The following is a 13609-nucleotide window of genomic DNA, read 5'->3' on the forward strand; positions in this document are numbered from 1 at the left end:
AGATAGGAGTGGAAGATAGGAGTGGAAGATTAAGAATTTATCCTGTCACAGAGAGCTTGTGGCCGGCCATATGCCGATAACCCCATGGCCAGGCCTCTCCATGTCATGTCAGTGACCTCACCACTCAATAAATGATGCGGCCTTAGTTGAGTCACTCTGTCTCCCCCGGCCTCAGCTTCCCCACCTGTTGAATTGGGGAGGAGGGGGGACAGCGTCCTCTCTGTGAGGTCTTCATGAGGATCACACAGGTGGGTAAGAACCGGCTCTGGGTCTGGCACCTGTTCACACCGTGGGCAGGGAGTGTGTGTGTGTGTGTGTCTGTGTGTAGGGGGAGGGCTATCAACAGGGTTAGTTTCTTTTCCCTTAAGTTAAAAGGTTGTTCCAGGGACTTCCCTGGTGGCACAGTGGTTAAGAATCCTCCTGCCAATGCAGGGGACACAGGTTCCATCCCTGGTCTGGGAAGATCCCACATGCCGCAGAGCAACTGAGCCCACGAGCCACAACTACTGAGCCCGTGAGCCACAACTACTGAAGGCTGCACGCCTAGAGCCTGTGCTCCACAACAAGAGAAGCCACCGCAATGAGAAGGCCACGCACCGCAACCAAGAGTAGCCCCCGCTCACCTCAACTAGAGAAAGCCGGCATGCAGCAACGAAGACCCAATGCAGCCAAAACTAAAATAAATTAAGTAAGTAAGTAAATTAAAAAAAAAAAAAGGTTGTTCCAATTTTCAGAAGAGAGAAGTAGGTGGATTCCTAAGAAACCTTAGACAGGATGGGGAAGATCCATGCCCAGACAAGTGTGTAGCTCTGAAGATTCAGTAGGTGAGGTTCAGGTGTGCCCAGAAAGGGAAGAGGTGACAAAGCAGCACTCCTTCCCTGAATCCTCATTAGCCCCACCTCCAGATGGCCATTCCCTGCTGGGATCTCTGGCGCAGGCCCTGGAGAGTGTGGTGAATGCCTTGAGGCGCCTGTAGGCTGGGGGCGCGAGATAGACACAGGGCCAGTGGGCATCTCTGGTCAGGTCGTGCTCGGCAAAGACTCCTCGGCACCCGGGGCCTGCTGAGCAGGACCCAGATGCTCATGCCTGGTAGGCTGGTCTCTGCGGTCAGGCCTCAGCCTCTCTCCCCGGCTGTCCCTTTAGTCCTACTTCCCAGATGTCACAAGGCTTCCCTGCCTCCATGTCTCTGTTAAAGCTGCCCTCCCACCCTGCCCACCCTCCTTCCATCTCTGTGTCTGTAGGGTTGCCCCACGTGGAAGCCCTTCTGTTTGAGGGCCCTCTGAGGGTTGCCCGCTTTAGGCGTGGGGGCAGAGCCAGGCTGGGAGAGGGGCCTGCACCCACATGTTCTGGAATTTTTTCAAAAGACACCTCTGGTCTTCCCTGGTGGCACAGAGGTTGAGAGTTCACCTGACGATGCAGGGGACATGGGTTTGTGCCCCGGTCCAGGAAGATCCCACATGCCACGGAGCGGCTGGGCCCGTGAGCCATGGCCGCTGAGCCTGAGCGTCCGGAGCCTGTGCTCCGCCACGGGAGAGGCCCCAACAGTGAGAGGCCCGCGTACTGCAAAAAAAAAAAAAAAAAGACACCCCTGCTATCACAGAGTTTCCTTTATGGTCTTCTTATCCCAGTGGAAACAACCATCATGTTTTCTGTAAAAGATGTCGACACTTCCCTCTGCTCCTGCCTTTGTCCCTCGCTTGGCCCTGACCACGTTCCCCCTCCCATAACCTCCTTGGCATCCCTCTCCTCCCTCCTCAAGACTCAGGAACCAGAGCGAAGCAGGAGCGCGGCTCCCCAGACGTGTCCCAGAGAGGCTCCAGGAAACTTGTCGGCATCGGCCTTGTCTCGCCTGCATCCCAACCTCCCCCCACTTCCTGCTGCTACCTCTTGGCATTAAACCCCCTGCTTGAGTCTCTCCCATCCTACCAGAACCCTCTCTCAACAGCTCCCCTCACACTGACCTCCAGGCTCTGCCTCTTGAAGGCAAGTCTCCACTTACCGCTTGCATCACCACCCACCTCCCACCTCTTAACCCCTGAGATCTGACTCCCACCCAGCACTCCACCAAGGTCACGGGCAGCGTCTCTATGGTTATTCCGTGCCACATCTCTGCCCACATCTCACTCTGCTTCTCAGCATTGTTCCATGCTTCTGGCCACTTACTCTCTCTCTTGAAACATGGGCCCTCCTGACTCCTGAGACGCACAGCCAAACCTCCTCGCCCCTCTCTGACCACTGCTCCTACTGGCCCCTTCTTGGTTCTCCCCACACCTCCCGGTGCCACCTTCAAGTGAGTCACCCCCCCCAGAGCTCTGTCCTGGGCCTTTTCCTCTCTCCGCCCGCACCACCCCAAGGAGACAGACCTCTTCCACCCCCAGCTTCCCCTCCTGCATCCTCGAGACGCTGGTCCTCCAGCTCCTCTCCGGAGCTCCAGACCAGATAACGCACATGCCCGCTGGACACTGCTTCCCGGATGCCCCTCAGGCACTCACAGCTTGTCATATTCCCCAAACTTTCCCTCGCTTCTCTCTCCATCGCGTGTGGCCCAGATGCTGAAACCAAGCACCACCTTTCACTTTCTCCCTCCTGATCTACTTCCGTCTCAAGGCATTAAATGCCATCTGTGCTGCTGACACCCAAACACCCAAATGTGCCACCCGCCATCTCCCTGTCCAGATCTCTCCCCAGTTGCCCACCCTGTGCTCCACTTGAATCTAACAAAGGTTTCAGATGTTCCTGCTCCTCGGCCTGCAATGCCCCTCCCCCACACATCTGCAAGGTTCACTCCCTCACCCTCTTTACGTCTTCATTCGAATGCCACCTTCTTGATAAGGCTCACCCCACCCTGACCACCCCATTTAAAACTTCAGAAGCCTCCTTGACCAGGACTGCCAATCACCCTTACCTTTATTTTATTTTTTTCACAGTTCTGACAGACTATGTAATTAACATACCTATTGTGTGTATTATCTATTGTCTGTCTCCACCAGATAAAAGGAAAGCTCTTTAAGAGCAGAGATTGTCTGCGTTGGTGACCGAGGCAAGCCCAATTATTGGAACAGTGCCTGTCACCCACAGGGCACTGACGATTTTGCTAACATGAGTGAATGAATGAATGGATCTGGGCTCCTCCCCCTCTACAGCACCTACATCCCACTCACCATGGGGTCTTGTTTCCACCTCCTTAAAAGCTTTCAAATCTACACCTTAATCCCCATCCCCAAAGCTACTACTTTTCCCTCAGGCCCTCATTGCTTCTAGTCCGGGTTGTTACACAGCCTCCTGACTCTCCCTGCCCTCCAGCTAGCCCTCTCCAGGATACGCCCCTCCAGGCCACCACTCTGAGAGTCAGGATAGCAAAGCGACTCAGGTGTGGGCTCAGGAACCAGGCTGGCTGGGTTCTTTCTCTGGCTCTGCTGTGCGATTTGGGGCTAGTCCCCTAACCTCTCTGTGCTCCATTCCCTCTTTTGTAAAATAAGGATGACGATAGCACCTCCCTCATGGGGTTTGCAGTTGTTGAGAGGTTTAAATGAGACAATGTGGGACTTCCCTGGTGATCCAATGGTAAAGACTCCGCCTTACAATGCAGAGGACACGGGTTCGATCCCTAGTCAGGGAACTAAGGTCCCACATGCCGCAGGGCAACTAAGCCCGCGCACCACAACTACTGAGCTCGCGCGCCTCAACTAGAGAGCTCGCGTCCCGCAAACTACAGAGCCCACCCTCTCTAGAACCCACGTGCCACAACTGAAGAGAAGCCCGTGTGCCGCAACGAAAAGATCCCGCATGCCTCAACAAAGATTCCATGTGCCACAACTAAGACCCAACACAGCCAAAAATAAATAAAATAAAAAAAATTTTTTAAAGACTATTAAAAAAATAATGAGGGCTTCCCTGGTGGCGCAGTGGTTGAGAGTCCGCCTGCCGATGCAGGGGACACGGGTTCGTGCCCTGGTCCGGGAAGATCCCACATGCCGTGGAGCAGCTGGGCCCGTGAGCCATGGCCGCTGAGCCTGCGCGTCCAGAGCCTGTGCTACACAATGGGAGAGGCCACAACAGTGAGAGGCCCATGTACCGCAAAAATATATATATATATAATAATAATAATAATAATAAGACAATGTGCATAAAACACATTATAAATGGGAGTTACCGCTTTGCAGTTGCCAGATCTTGTTACCAGAAAAAGCAGGTCAGCACCTGTTGAAAACTGTCCCTTGGCTCCTGGAGGTTTTCAGTTTCTTCTCTGAGCCCAGGGACCCTCCCAAGCTAGTCTCCACCTCACTTGCCCGTAACTGCCCCTTCATTCCAGGCACACTGAACTCTCCATGTCTCCTGAGCACGTCACGTTGTTTCTTGCCCCGGTCCTGGGAATGAGCTGTTTTCTCTGTGCTTCAATGACTTGTACTTGCTTTTTGACTTGACAAAAATCCCAGAGCTTTTTTGCACATTCATACATAGAAACCCTTCCACATTCTTTTTCACATCTGCATTGTATTCCATACCCTAGTCTAAGCAAGTCTCACACTGATGGACACAGAGGGTGTTTCCAATCTTTTGCTGTCACACAGTACTGCTATGAATGATCTTGTGCATCATCATATGTGTGCAGGTGTCTCTGTAGGACAAATTCCCAGAAGCAGTATTGCTGGGTCAAAGGTAACTAGCAAGGTGTGATGTGCTACTTTCTCGCTGCCTCACCAACCTGGTGTTCACAAGCAGAGCCTGGATCGGGACCCGGGACTGGGTGACTCCAAATTTATGCTTTCCCCTCTGTACCAACCTGCCTACCCTCAGAAGTAGGACCCGAGTTCAGGAAGGGAATGAGGGCGGCCCAGAGGAGCCAGGTCCGGGCCACACCACAGCTCAGGTGGTTCATGTAGGCAGGCAACATCCTGCTGGCCCTCACAGAGGCAGAGCTGAGTCCGTTGCCATCTGCCAGGCCAGCTTCGTGCAGGAGGCCTCCCTGCACAGACGTGCAAGTGGTCCAGAAGGGTCCCAGCTCTCCACCCCACTGCTGGCTTCAGGGAGAGTTCATGCTCCTTGCCTGAGTCCTTGGGGTCCTTTCAGAGCGGCTCTGCCCACCCTCTGCCCTTCTGTCCCCACACACCCACTCCGCTCCAGTCAGTCATATGGAAACGCTTGCAGTTCCCCGAGATGTGTCATTCTGCTCCCTTCCTCTGTGCCTCTGACCACGAAGTTTCCCTCTGCTCCTTCTGGGCCCAGCTACCTCCCACTTGTCCACAAAGGCAGAATTCAAGAACTGCTTTGGCCAGCCTAAGTTAGTACCTGCTGTGCTAACACAGTACCTCGTTGGTTTTAAATGCTCCCCCACCTGGGTTCACTTCTGTCAGCGCTCTGGCCGGCATTGGAGTGCTCATCCCAAAGGCACAATGCCATCCTGATGTCTGTCCTCACAGGGGCACAGGCCTGGCTGCAGCAGCCCAGGGGCTTATGCTCGGGCAACTAAGCCGGCCCAGGGGAGCTTCAGCCATGCCGAGCCTCTGGTGTTGCCAAAATCCCCCACCCCGCAGTGTTGCAGCAGCAGGGCAGCCCCAAGAAAAACCAGTCCCTCAGAGGCCCTTTGCTAAAGATCCAAAAATTGTCCCCAAAGCCCTACGGGAGCTCTGAGACGGGGAAGTGAGACCTTCGGGAGTCCAGGGTGACCGGAGGCACTTCAGTGACAGCATCTTCTGGACTTACCCCCACGATTCAAGTTTCTTCACAGCAGCCACTGGAACAGGCCTGGGGACTTCCGGGGAACAAGATCAAAAGATAATGTCAGCCTGAGTGAGCTGAACTCCCCCCAAGAAGAGGAAATGAGGTGTGGGGCCAGGGGAACGAGAGGGCAGATGGTGGGCTTGAGAGACATGTGGTCCCTCCTAGCTCCCAGAGTTTCAGGCCCCCAGGGCCGGCAGGTCGAGGTGTGTAAGGGAAAGTCAAGGCAGGCCTGAGGTCCCTCTGCCACTGACCAGAGCCCCTAAAGGATGCACCCCCAACCCTGGAAAAATCCCAGAGAACCAAAGACATGGAAGCAGCCCCAGACACCTCTCCCACAGGGCCGCAAAAGTCCCTGGCAAAGCCAAGGTGGTCTAAGGCCCCAAATGGGGACCATCTTTGATAAATCTGGGGCATGGTCTCTGAGCTCACATCGCCATGGGGAGATGGAAAATGTTCTTCCAGGCTGAGGCAGGGCCTGGGACTGCCAGCCCACCCACCTGAGCACCCCAGTCAGGCTGGTCCCACCTGTCTGCACCCCCATCAGCACCACCACCACTGCCTTTTCCAGTGCCCTGAGCACACTGGTTGGGGAACCAGGGCCTCTCCTGCTGTCTGGGAGGATGGGGACTGTGTCCCACCCTGTCCCCACTTGCCCACAACACCTATTATGGCCAGGGACTTACCTTTGGGCCCTGTGAGTCACTGAGTATGGAATGAGGGGGTGAGTGCTTTTCGACTTAGCCCTATAAAGTAGGAGTTCATTGAGCAAACATTCCCCAAGCCCTGTTTTGGAGCCAGTCACTAGTCCCTGGAGGTTCCAAGCTTCAATGTGAAAGCAGAAGAGGCCATCAACATGTCACATTGTCTGTCAGCCAGGCCCTGCGCTAGCTCACCCCCACCCACTGAGGATGGGCCCAGCCAGGCCTCCAGTCTCCTCTCTCAGACTGTGGGATCTGGTGGGGACAGGAAGGCAGGCTGAAGGAAGTGACAGGTGTTGGGCCCATCACCCAACCCCACCCCCAAGGAACAAGATGAGCTTGACTAACAGTCACCCAACCCACCGCCAATCCCAGGGTCTCAGGGGGCAAGTGAAGCAGAACTGAAACTGGGGAGGGGAGAAACCAGTCTGAGCGGTCCCCAGGGACCTCTGTTGCTCACCCCTCACTCACATCACAGCCCCCTCCCCCTGGCCTGGGAAAATCTCAAAACTTGGCTTCCTGCTACCTGGGCCCCCACCCTTTCAGCCTCCTGCCAACTCCCCTTCTCTCCCCTCAGCTTCATGCTACCCCAGGCTTCACCCCAGCAGGGCTAAAAGGACCCCAGGCTGGGAGTCTGGAGATCAGGGCTCCTGTCTTCCCTCTGCCACTGGCTTCTAGGGTGACCCTTGGCAAGTCTTCCCCCCTGAGCCTCAGTTTCCTCTTCTGGCTTGGGCTGCTGACCTGTGACGTGAAGATGAGGACTCAGCACAAAGGAACAGGCTCTAGTGGGTGAAGTTCAGGCAAGGAGGGGACTTCTCAGATAAGCAACACTGAGGCACTTGGCACCTGACCACCACCTTTCCCAGGGGCATGAGTGCTGGGAAGGGGGCCGGGCAGGGACTGGAGACCACGGCATAAATGTCACCTGCTCTGAAGACTGCCCTGCTCTTCCCTCGCAGGTTGGGCCCCCTGTTACTCTTCCTTCACTCACCACCAGCTGCCACTGTTTTATGTCTGTGTCCCCTTGGCTCTGTCAGAGCAGCCTGAGGCTCAGTACCGCCTTTAGCCCAAGCACAGGCCCCGCACCAAGTCGGTGCTCAACAAAACATGTGTTGAAAGAATAAAGGCACAGAAAATAACAAGTGTTGGTGAGGAGGTGGAGAAATTGGAACCACACATTGCTGGTGGGAATGTAAAATGGTATAACTTCTGTGGAAAACAGTTTGGCAGTTCCCCAGAAGTTAAACATAGTATCATCATATGATTCCACAATTCCATTCCCAGGTAGATAGATACCCAAAAGAATTGAAAACATATGTTCATACAAAAACTTGTACACCAATGTTCATACAGCATTATTCATAATAGCCAAAAAGTGGAAACAACCCAAGTGTCCATGAATTCATGAATGGATAAACAAAATATGGCGTACCCACACAATGGACTCGTATTCGGCAATAAAGAGATGTGAAGAACTGATACATACTACAGCATGGATGAATCTTGAAAACATTATGCTAAGTGAAAGAAAACCGGACACACAGTCCATACATATGGTTCCATTTATATGAAATGTTCAGAATGTTCAGGGCAAATCCATAAAGACAGAAAGGCAATTGGGGGGGCAGGGGGAAGGGGAAGTGACTGCTAACAGGTATGGAATTTCTTTCGGGGTGATGGCATGTTTTGTAATTAGATAGTTGTGGTGGTCACACAATGTTGTGAATATACTGAAAACCACTGGACTGTACACTTTAAAAGGGTGATTTTTATCTCGATTAAATACATAAACAAATAAAAGCAAACAACCTCCCTAGGGACTAGTTGGAAGGCCAAACCTGTCTGGCTGGCTGGTTTGCTCACCTATTCATGTCCCTCTGAAAACACCATCCCACAGGAGCCATTCTTTTTCCTGGGGAAGGCCACACCCTCACACCCCACCCCTGCCCACAAGACTCAGTCTGCAAGGAGTAGGTGGGAGGGGAAGAGACCCAGTGGGCCTTGTAGGAGGATGAAGCCCTCACCTTGTGTCCCACCTTCAGGGAAGGTGCCCCCATGACAAGGGGACTAGGGGGTTGGCTGCACTCTGGGCTCTGGCACCGGTCCTGTCTCCTCCTTCAGTTTCCCCATCAGGAATCTGCCTCGCAGGGTAGGATGAGGTATGACAGAGCCTGAGATTGGGGCACCATCTCAAAAGCCTCTCTCTTGGCTTACATTCCAGCAGTGTATGGACCAGCAGTTGGGAAGTTCTTCCTTTGGTCTGACTGCTGTAACCAGCTTGGAGACACTGGTGGGCAGAGGTTTCCGCTGAGTCAGCCTGATTCAGCCTTACTCAGCTTTGGGTGCCCATGGAGGTCCTTGTGCTCACTTCATGTTGATGAAGCAGGATGTGGGCTCCCTCCAGCCCCCAAAGCAGCTGTTCCCTGAAATGGTTCCAGCCAAGAGAAGGCTGATCCCCTCCCCACCCTCCTGCGGCAGCCCTCTAGCCAGAACAGAGGGGTTGGGACCCCACGGAACCTGCCTCTAGTCCCTCAGAGGATAGATTGGCAGGTTGCCCTCCCCTCACTGAGCCTTTTAGAATGAGTGGTCCCATTATCTTCCTCTGATGTCCAAGCATCAGGTCTGAGCGGATGGTGTGAGAGGAGCCCTGGTCCCCTGGGGCTGAGTCTGCCCCAGGCCTGATCTCTTTCATTTTGCCAGAGTGACCCGTCCACCTACCTGTATGCTCACCTCTGCCTTATATATCCCGTATGTCAGCCACAAGCCCAGCAAAGAAGAGGAGCTTAATAAATAACTACACAATGAGTGAATGAGATCAGATAAAACAGCCCAAAGCCCCGTTTTTTTGTTTTGGTTGTGTGTTTGTTTGTTTGATTTTTGGGGGGGTATGCGGGTCTCTCACTGTTGTGGCCTCTCTCATTGCGGATCACAGGCTCCGGACGCGCAGGCTCCGCGGCCATGGCTCACAGGCCCAGCCGCTCTGCAGCATGTGGGATCCTCCCGGACCGGGGCACGAACCCGTGTCCCCTGCAGCGGCAGGCGGACTCTCAACCACTGCGCCACCAGGGAAGCCCAAGCCCAGTTTTTTGAGGACAAGGATTAATTGCATTTTTTTTTTTTTGCTGTGAAGTTTTGGTAAACTGCTTACCCTCTCTGTGCTTGAGTTCCTTTAATAAAATGGAGACAATGATAGTATCAACCTCATAGGGCTGGCGAGAAAATTAACTAAGATGATTCATATAAAACTTCCAGGGCTTCCCTGGTGGCGCAGTGGTTGGGAGTCCGCCTGCCGATGCAGGGGACACGGGTTCGTGCCCCGGTCCGGGAAGATCCCACATGCCGTGGAGTGGCTGGGCCCGTGAGCCATGGCCGCTGAGCCTGCGCGTCCGGAGCCTGTGCTCCGCAACGGGAGAGGCCACAACAGTGAGAGGCCCGCATACCGCAAAAAAAAAAAACAAAAAAACAAAAAAAAACTTCCAGAACAGTCCCAGGCATATGTATGATGATCTATGGTGTACAGTCACTATTATCACTATTTGTAATATTGCCCTCATAATCCTGCCCTTTGAAGACCAGCCGGGTGGCTGGCTGACCCACGCCTTTATCTGGCAAAGAGATTGGAGATCAGTGACATCTTTCAGGAGATCTCTGGGCTCCTGCTGGGTCAGCCCCAGTCCCTGGAGGACTGTTAGCTCTTGCCCCAGTGGTGATATGTGCCCCCTCCCAGGTGCCCAGCCCTGGCTCCTTCTGCCCCTCACAAGCCTCCTGCACGCAGAGCCTGCACTCAGGTACTCAGTAAGTGGGCTGCTCTGAACAGAGGGCCAGTCATGGGCTGAGGGTGGTGGACAAGGAGGCTCCAGGAACCACCTGAGCCCGGATGCCAGGGTAGGGCAGGCCCTCAGTGTCTCCAGGGGCTTCCTGCCTGCACAAGCCCCCTCTTCCAGTGAGATCACGTCAACCCTGGGAGACCAGGAAGTTTGCTTATTCCAGGAAAACCCTGACCCACCCAGGAAACCCAAGTACCTGGCATGGCCTCATCTGGCCCATTGTCCTGAAAGGGTGGGAACAGAGGCCTCTGTCACCATGACCCCATTCCCGACCGCCAGGGACATCCAGCCCCAGCTCTCTGTGGACAGGGTACACGCAGAGTCAGCCTTCCTCCCTGCAGCCACCTCACCCTAGGGCTTCCTGTGGTCCAATTGTCCTCTGTCGCCAGCTCCCAGATGGGTCATAGAACATCTCAGCAGGACCACAGGGAGCGTCTAAAACACCATTTGGGCCAGGGCACCAACCCCACATGGCACCCTCCTGTTCCACCTCCCCTGCTCACCTCCTTGGAGCCCTCTCTCTCTCTCTCTTTCTCTCTCTATAGGTCTTGTTGGCTCAGGGATTCCCCACTAAATTCCCCAGATATCAGTGGGGGTCCCAGCCTAGGTCTTCAAGCTCCCAGTTGCCAGTTCCAGGGAGGCAGGGACAGCTGGGAAATTAGACATGGGTCTGCCCTGAGCGTGCAGACACACAAAAAGAGAGCTTCATGACCCCCCCGCTATCTGAGTATGTAGGCAGGACCCTAGGAGAGGGTTCTGTGGCTGGGTGCACATGTGCACATATGTGCATGTCTGCATGTGTGTACATGTGAGCAGGTAATGTGTGTGGTCCCATGTGCCTGTTATGTGTATACATGAAAGGCATAGAGGTAAAGAATCCCACAATTGCATCTTCCCTGGTGAGGGCTGTCAGGGACATGACTCTTCACTCATTACACTGACACTCTGCCTGTGTTTCTACTCATGACCCGAGGTAGGGGTGGGGGTGTCTCCAGGGGAGGTGAGTAAGCAGCAGGTGGAGCTCAGGAAAAGCTGTATCAGGGCTAGGATGTCAACAATCCCACACCTCCTCACTCACGGGGCCAGTCTTGGCCTTCTCCAAGGGCTGTAGTTTCCTCAAGCTGAGAAATGGGTCTAAGGTCCCAAGGATGCTATCCAGGGCACAGAAGGGCTCCAGGTTGCTCTGGGTTCCTGAGGTGGCTGGGGGAGGGGAGCACCTCTGACAGGCCCCAGAACCAGGAACAAATGTCCTAAAACTGTCTGACACTTCAAGGTAGCCTATGGGCACAGAGAAGGGCTTCCACCTTCTGGGAAATGAGGGAGCAGTAGGGGGTGAGAAAACCTCAAACATCTAAATAGCTCCTTCAACACCTTCACCTTGGCCAAGAAGCATCTAGATCACACCCACCCCTGCTTCCTTGGGGGAGGGTGTTGTGTGGGAACAGGAAGAGGTAAGAATCTGGGGGGCTTCCCTGGTGGCGCAGTGGTTGAGAGTCCGCCTGCCGATGCAGGGGACGCGGGTTCGTGCCCCGGTCCGGGAAGATCCCACGTGCCGCGGAGCAGCTGGGCCCGTGAGCCATGGCCGCTGAGCCTGCGCATCCGGAGCCTGTGCTCCACAACGGGAGAGGCCACAACAGTGAGAGGCCCGCGTAGCGCAAAAAAAATAAAAATAAAAAAGAATCCGGGGTTCTAGGCCAGGCTCTGATAGGCCAGGTAGCTCTGGCTCCCTCCCCCTGGCCTCACCGGCCCATCTCTCTGCTGGGGGGGAAGCTGATGCCCACACAGACTGTCTGCCTCTCAGGGCTGTGGCCAGGCTACTGGAAGATGTCAGGGCAAGAAGGGGCTTTAGTAATAGGACTCCCGGCACCAGCTGTGGAAAGAACTGCTCCATGACCTCAGCATTTCCCCCAAATTCGCCCCCGACCAGAAGAGGAAAGTGACTGTGACATCCGCTGGCCCCACTTCCTGCAGCTGGGACCCTGCTCAGCTCAAGCGGGGAAACCGTCATGGGCGAACAGTGTCACCTGCATGCTCACTATTGCCACGAGGAAGGCCCCCCACAGAGGGGGGGGCCTCAAACCCCATTCTTTAGACTCGGACCAGGGTGTGCCCCCAACAGTGATTACCCAGCCTCAGAGTGAGGGGATAGGTCCCAGCTGGGCATCAGGGTTCAGAGATTCTAATCCCAACTCTGCCAGATGCTCCAGATTGCCTTGAGTACCTCCTCCCTCTTCGCCTCAGTGGGGAGCCGCCACTGCCCACCTGCAGCCCTGATGAGTATAGAGGGACCCCAGAAGCTCAGATCTGGAAGGCACCAGGGCTTCCCGCAAATCATAGATATGGAAGGCCCATATGGGGGAACAGGGCCCTGGCACTGAGCGCTCCCCCTGGGCTCTACACATGGTAGGGAGAGAATGGCAACAGCCCTACCATGGGCTGCCAGATGTAAGAGGGACAGCCCCCTCCCCATGGGGCAGGACAGAGACACCTGAAGGACCCATGCCTGGGAGGGAGGGAGGCAGCAGACCTGCCCTACTACCTTCCAGCCCCACCGCTCCCTCTTGTTCAACCAGCCCTTCCAAACAGCTCACCCTTTCCCATGGTCTCTCATACCACTTAGTTTTACATGTGCTCCACTGCCTGGAACACACTCACCCGCCTCTGTGTCTGGCCAGCATCCCCTCAAGAACAGGAGAGTGAACAGAGCATGGAGTCTGGAGGTCCAGGGGTCCAGGGTCCTGTCTGCTAGGGAGGGCAGAGCAGTAGGCAAACCCCCATCAGGCCTGACAGCGGGCACACTGAGCTCAGGGTCCCCAGGGGCCAAGACAGACCAAGGCCAAGAGACAGGGGTTGGTAGCTGGGAAAGACCTTGAAGACAGTCTGGGTTGCGGAGGAGCTGGTGGGCACAGGGCCCAGCTTCACGCGGTTGGCTGTGAGGGAGGCTGGAACTGCAGACTATTTTTAGGCTCCTGCTGGATTGGAGAGACAAGGATGCTCCAGGCTACAGCCTTTGCTCACTGGGGAAAGACTAAAATGCGACCGGTTCCCCTTGGAGCTCAAGGTCTCCAGAGCTTTCTCTTTTATCCTTAGAGACCAGGAGCTGGGGTCAGGAAGTGGACCAGAAGCATGTCCAGTACCCCCAGACATGCAAACACCCATGAGGGTTTCCATGTCATTTGCACACTGCCCTGCTTCCTCATCAGAAGAAACAGAAAAGTATCTTTCAGAGGACCCTTGGTGGAGAAGCACACTCACCCGAGTCCACTTCCAGCTGCCACTCCTGGGTATCAGGAAAGTCAGGAGAGGGTGATGAGGCTCTGAAATTAGAAAGCACAAACAGGGGATTTTAGCAGAGTAGCAAAT

The sequence above is a fragment of the Hyperoodon ampullatus genome, assembly GCF_949752795.1.
Source record: "Hyperoodon ampullatus genome assembly, chromosome: 3".
NCBI lineage: Eukaryota > Metazoa > Chordata > Mammalia > Artiodactyla > Ziphiidae > Hyperoodon > Hyperoodon ampullatus.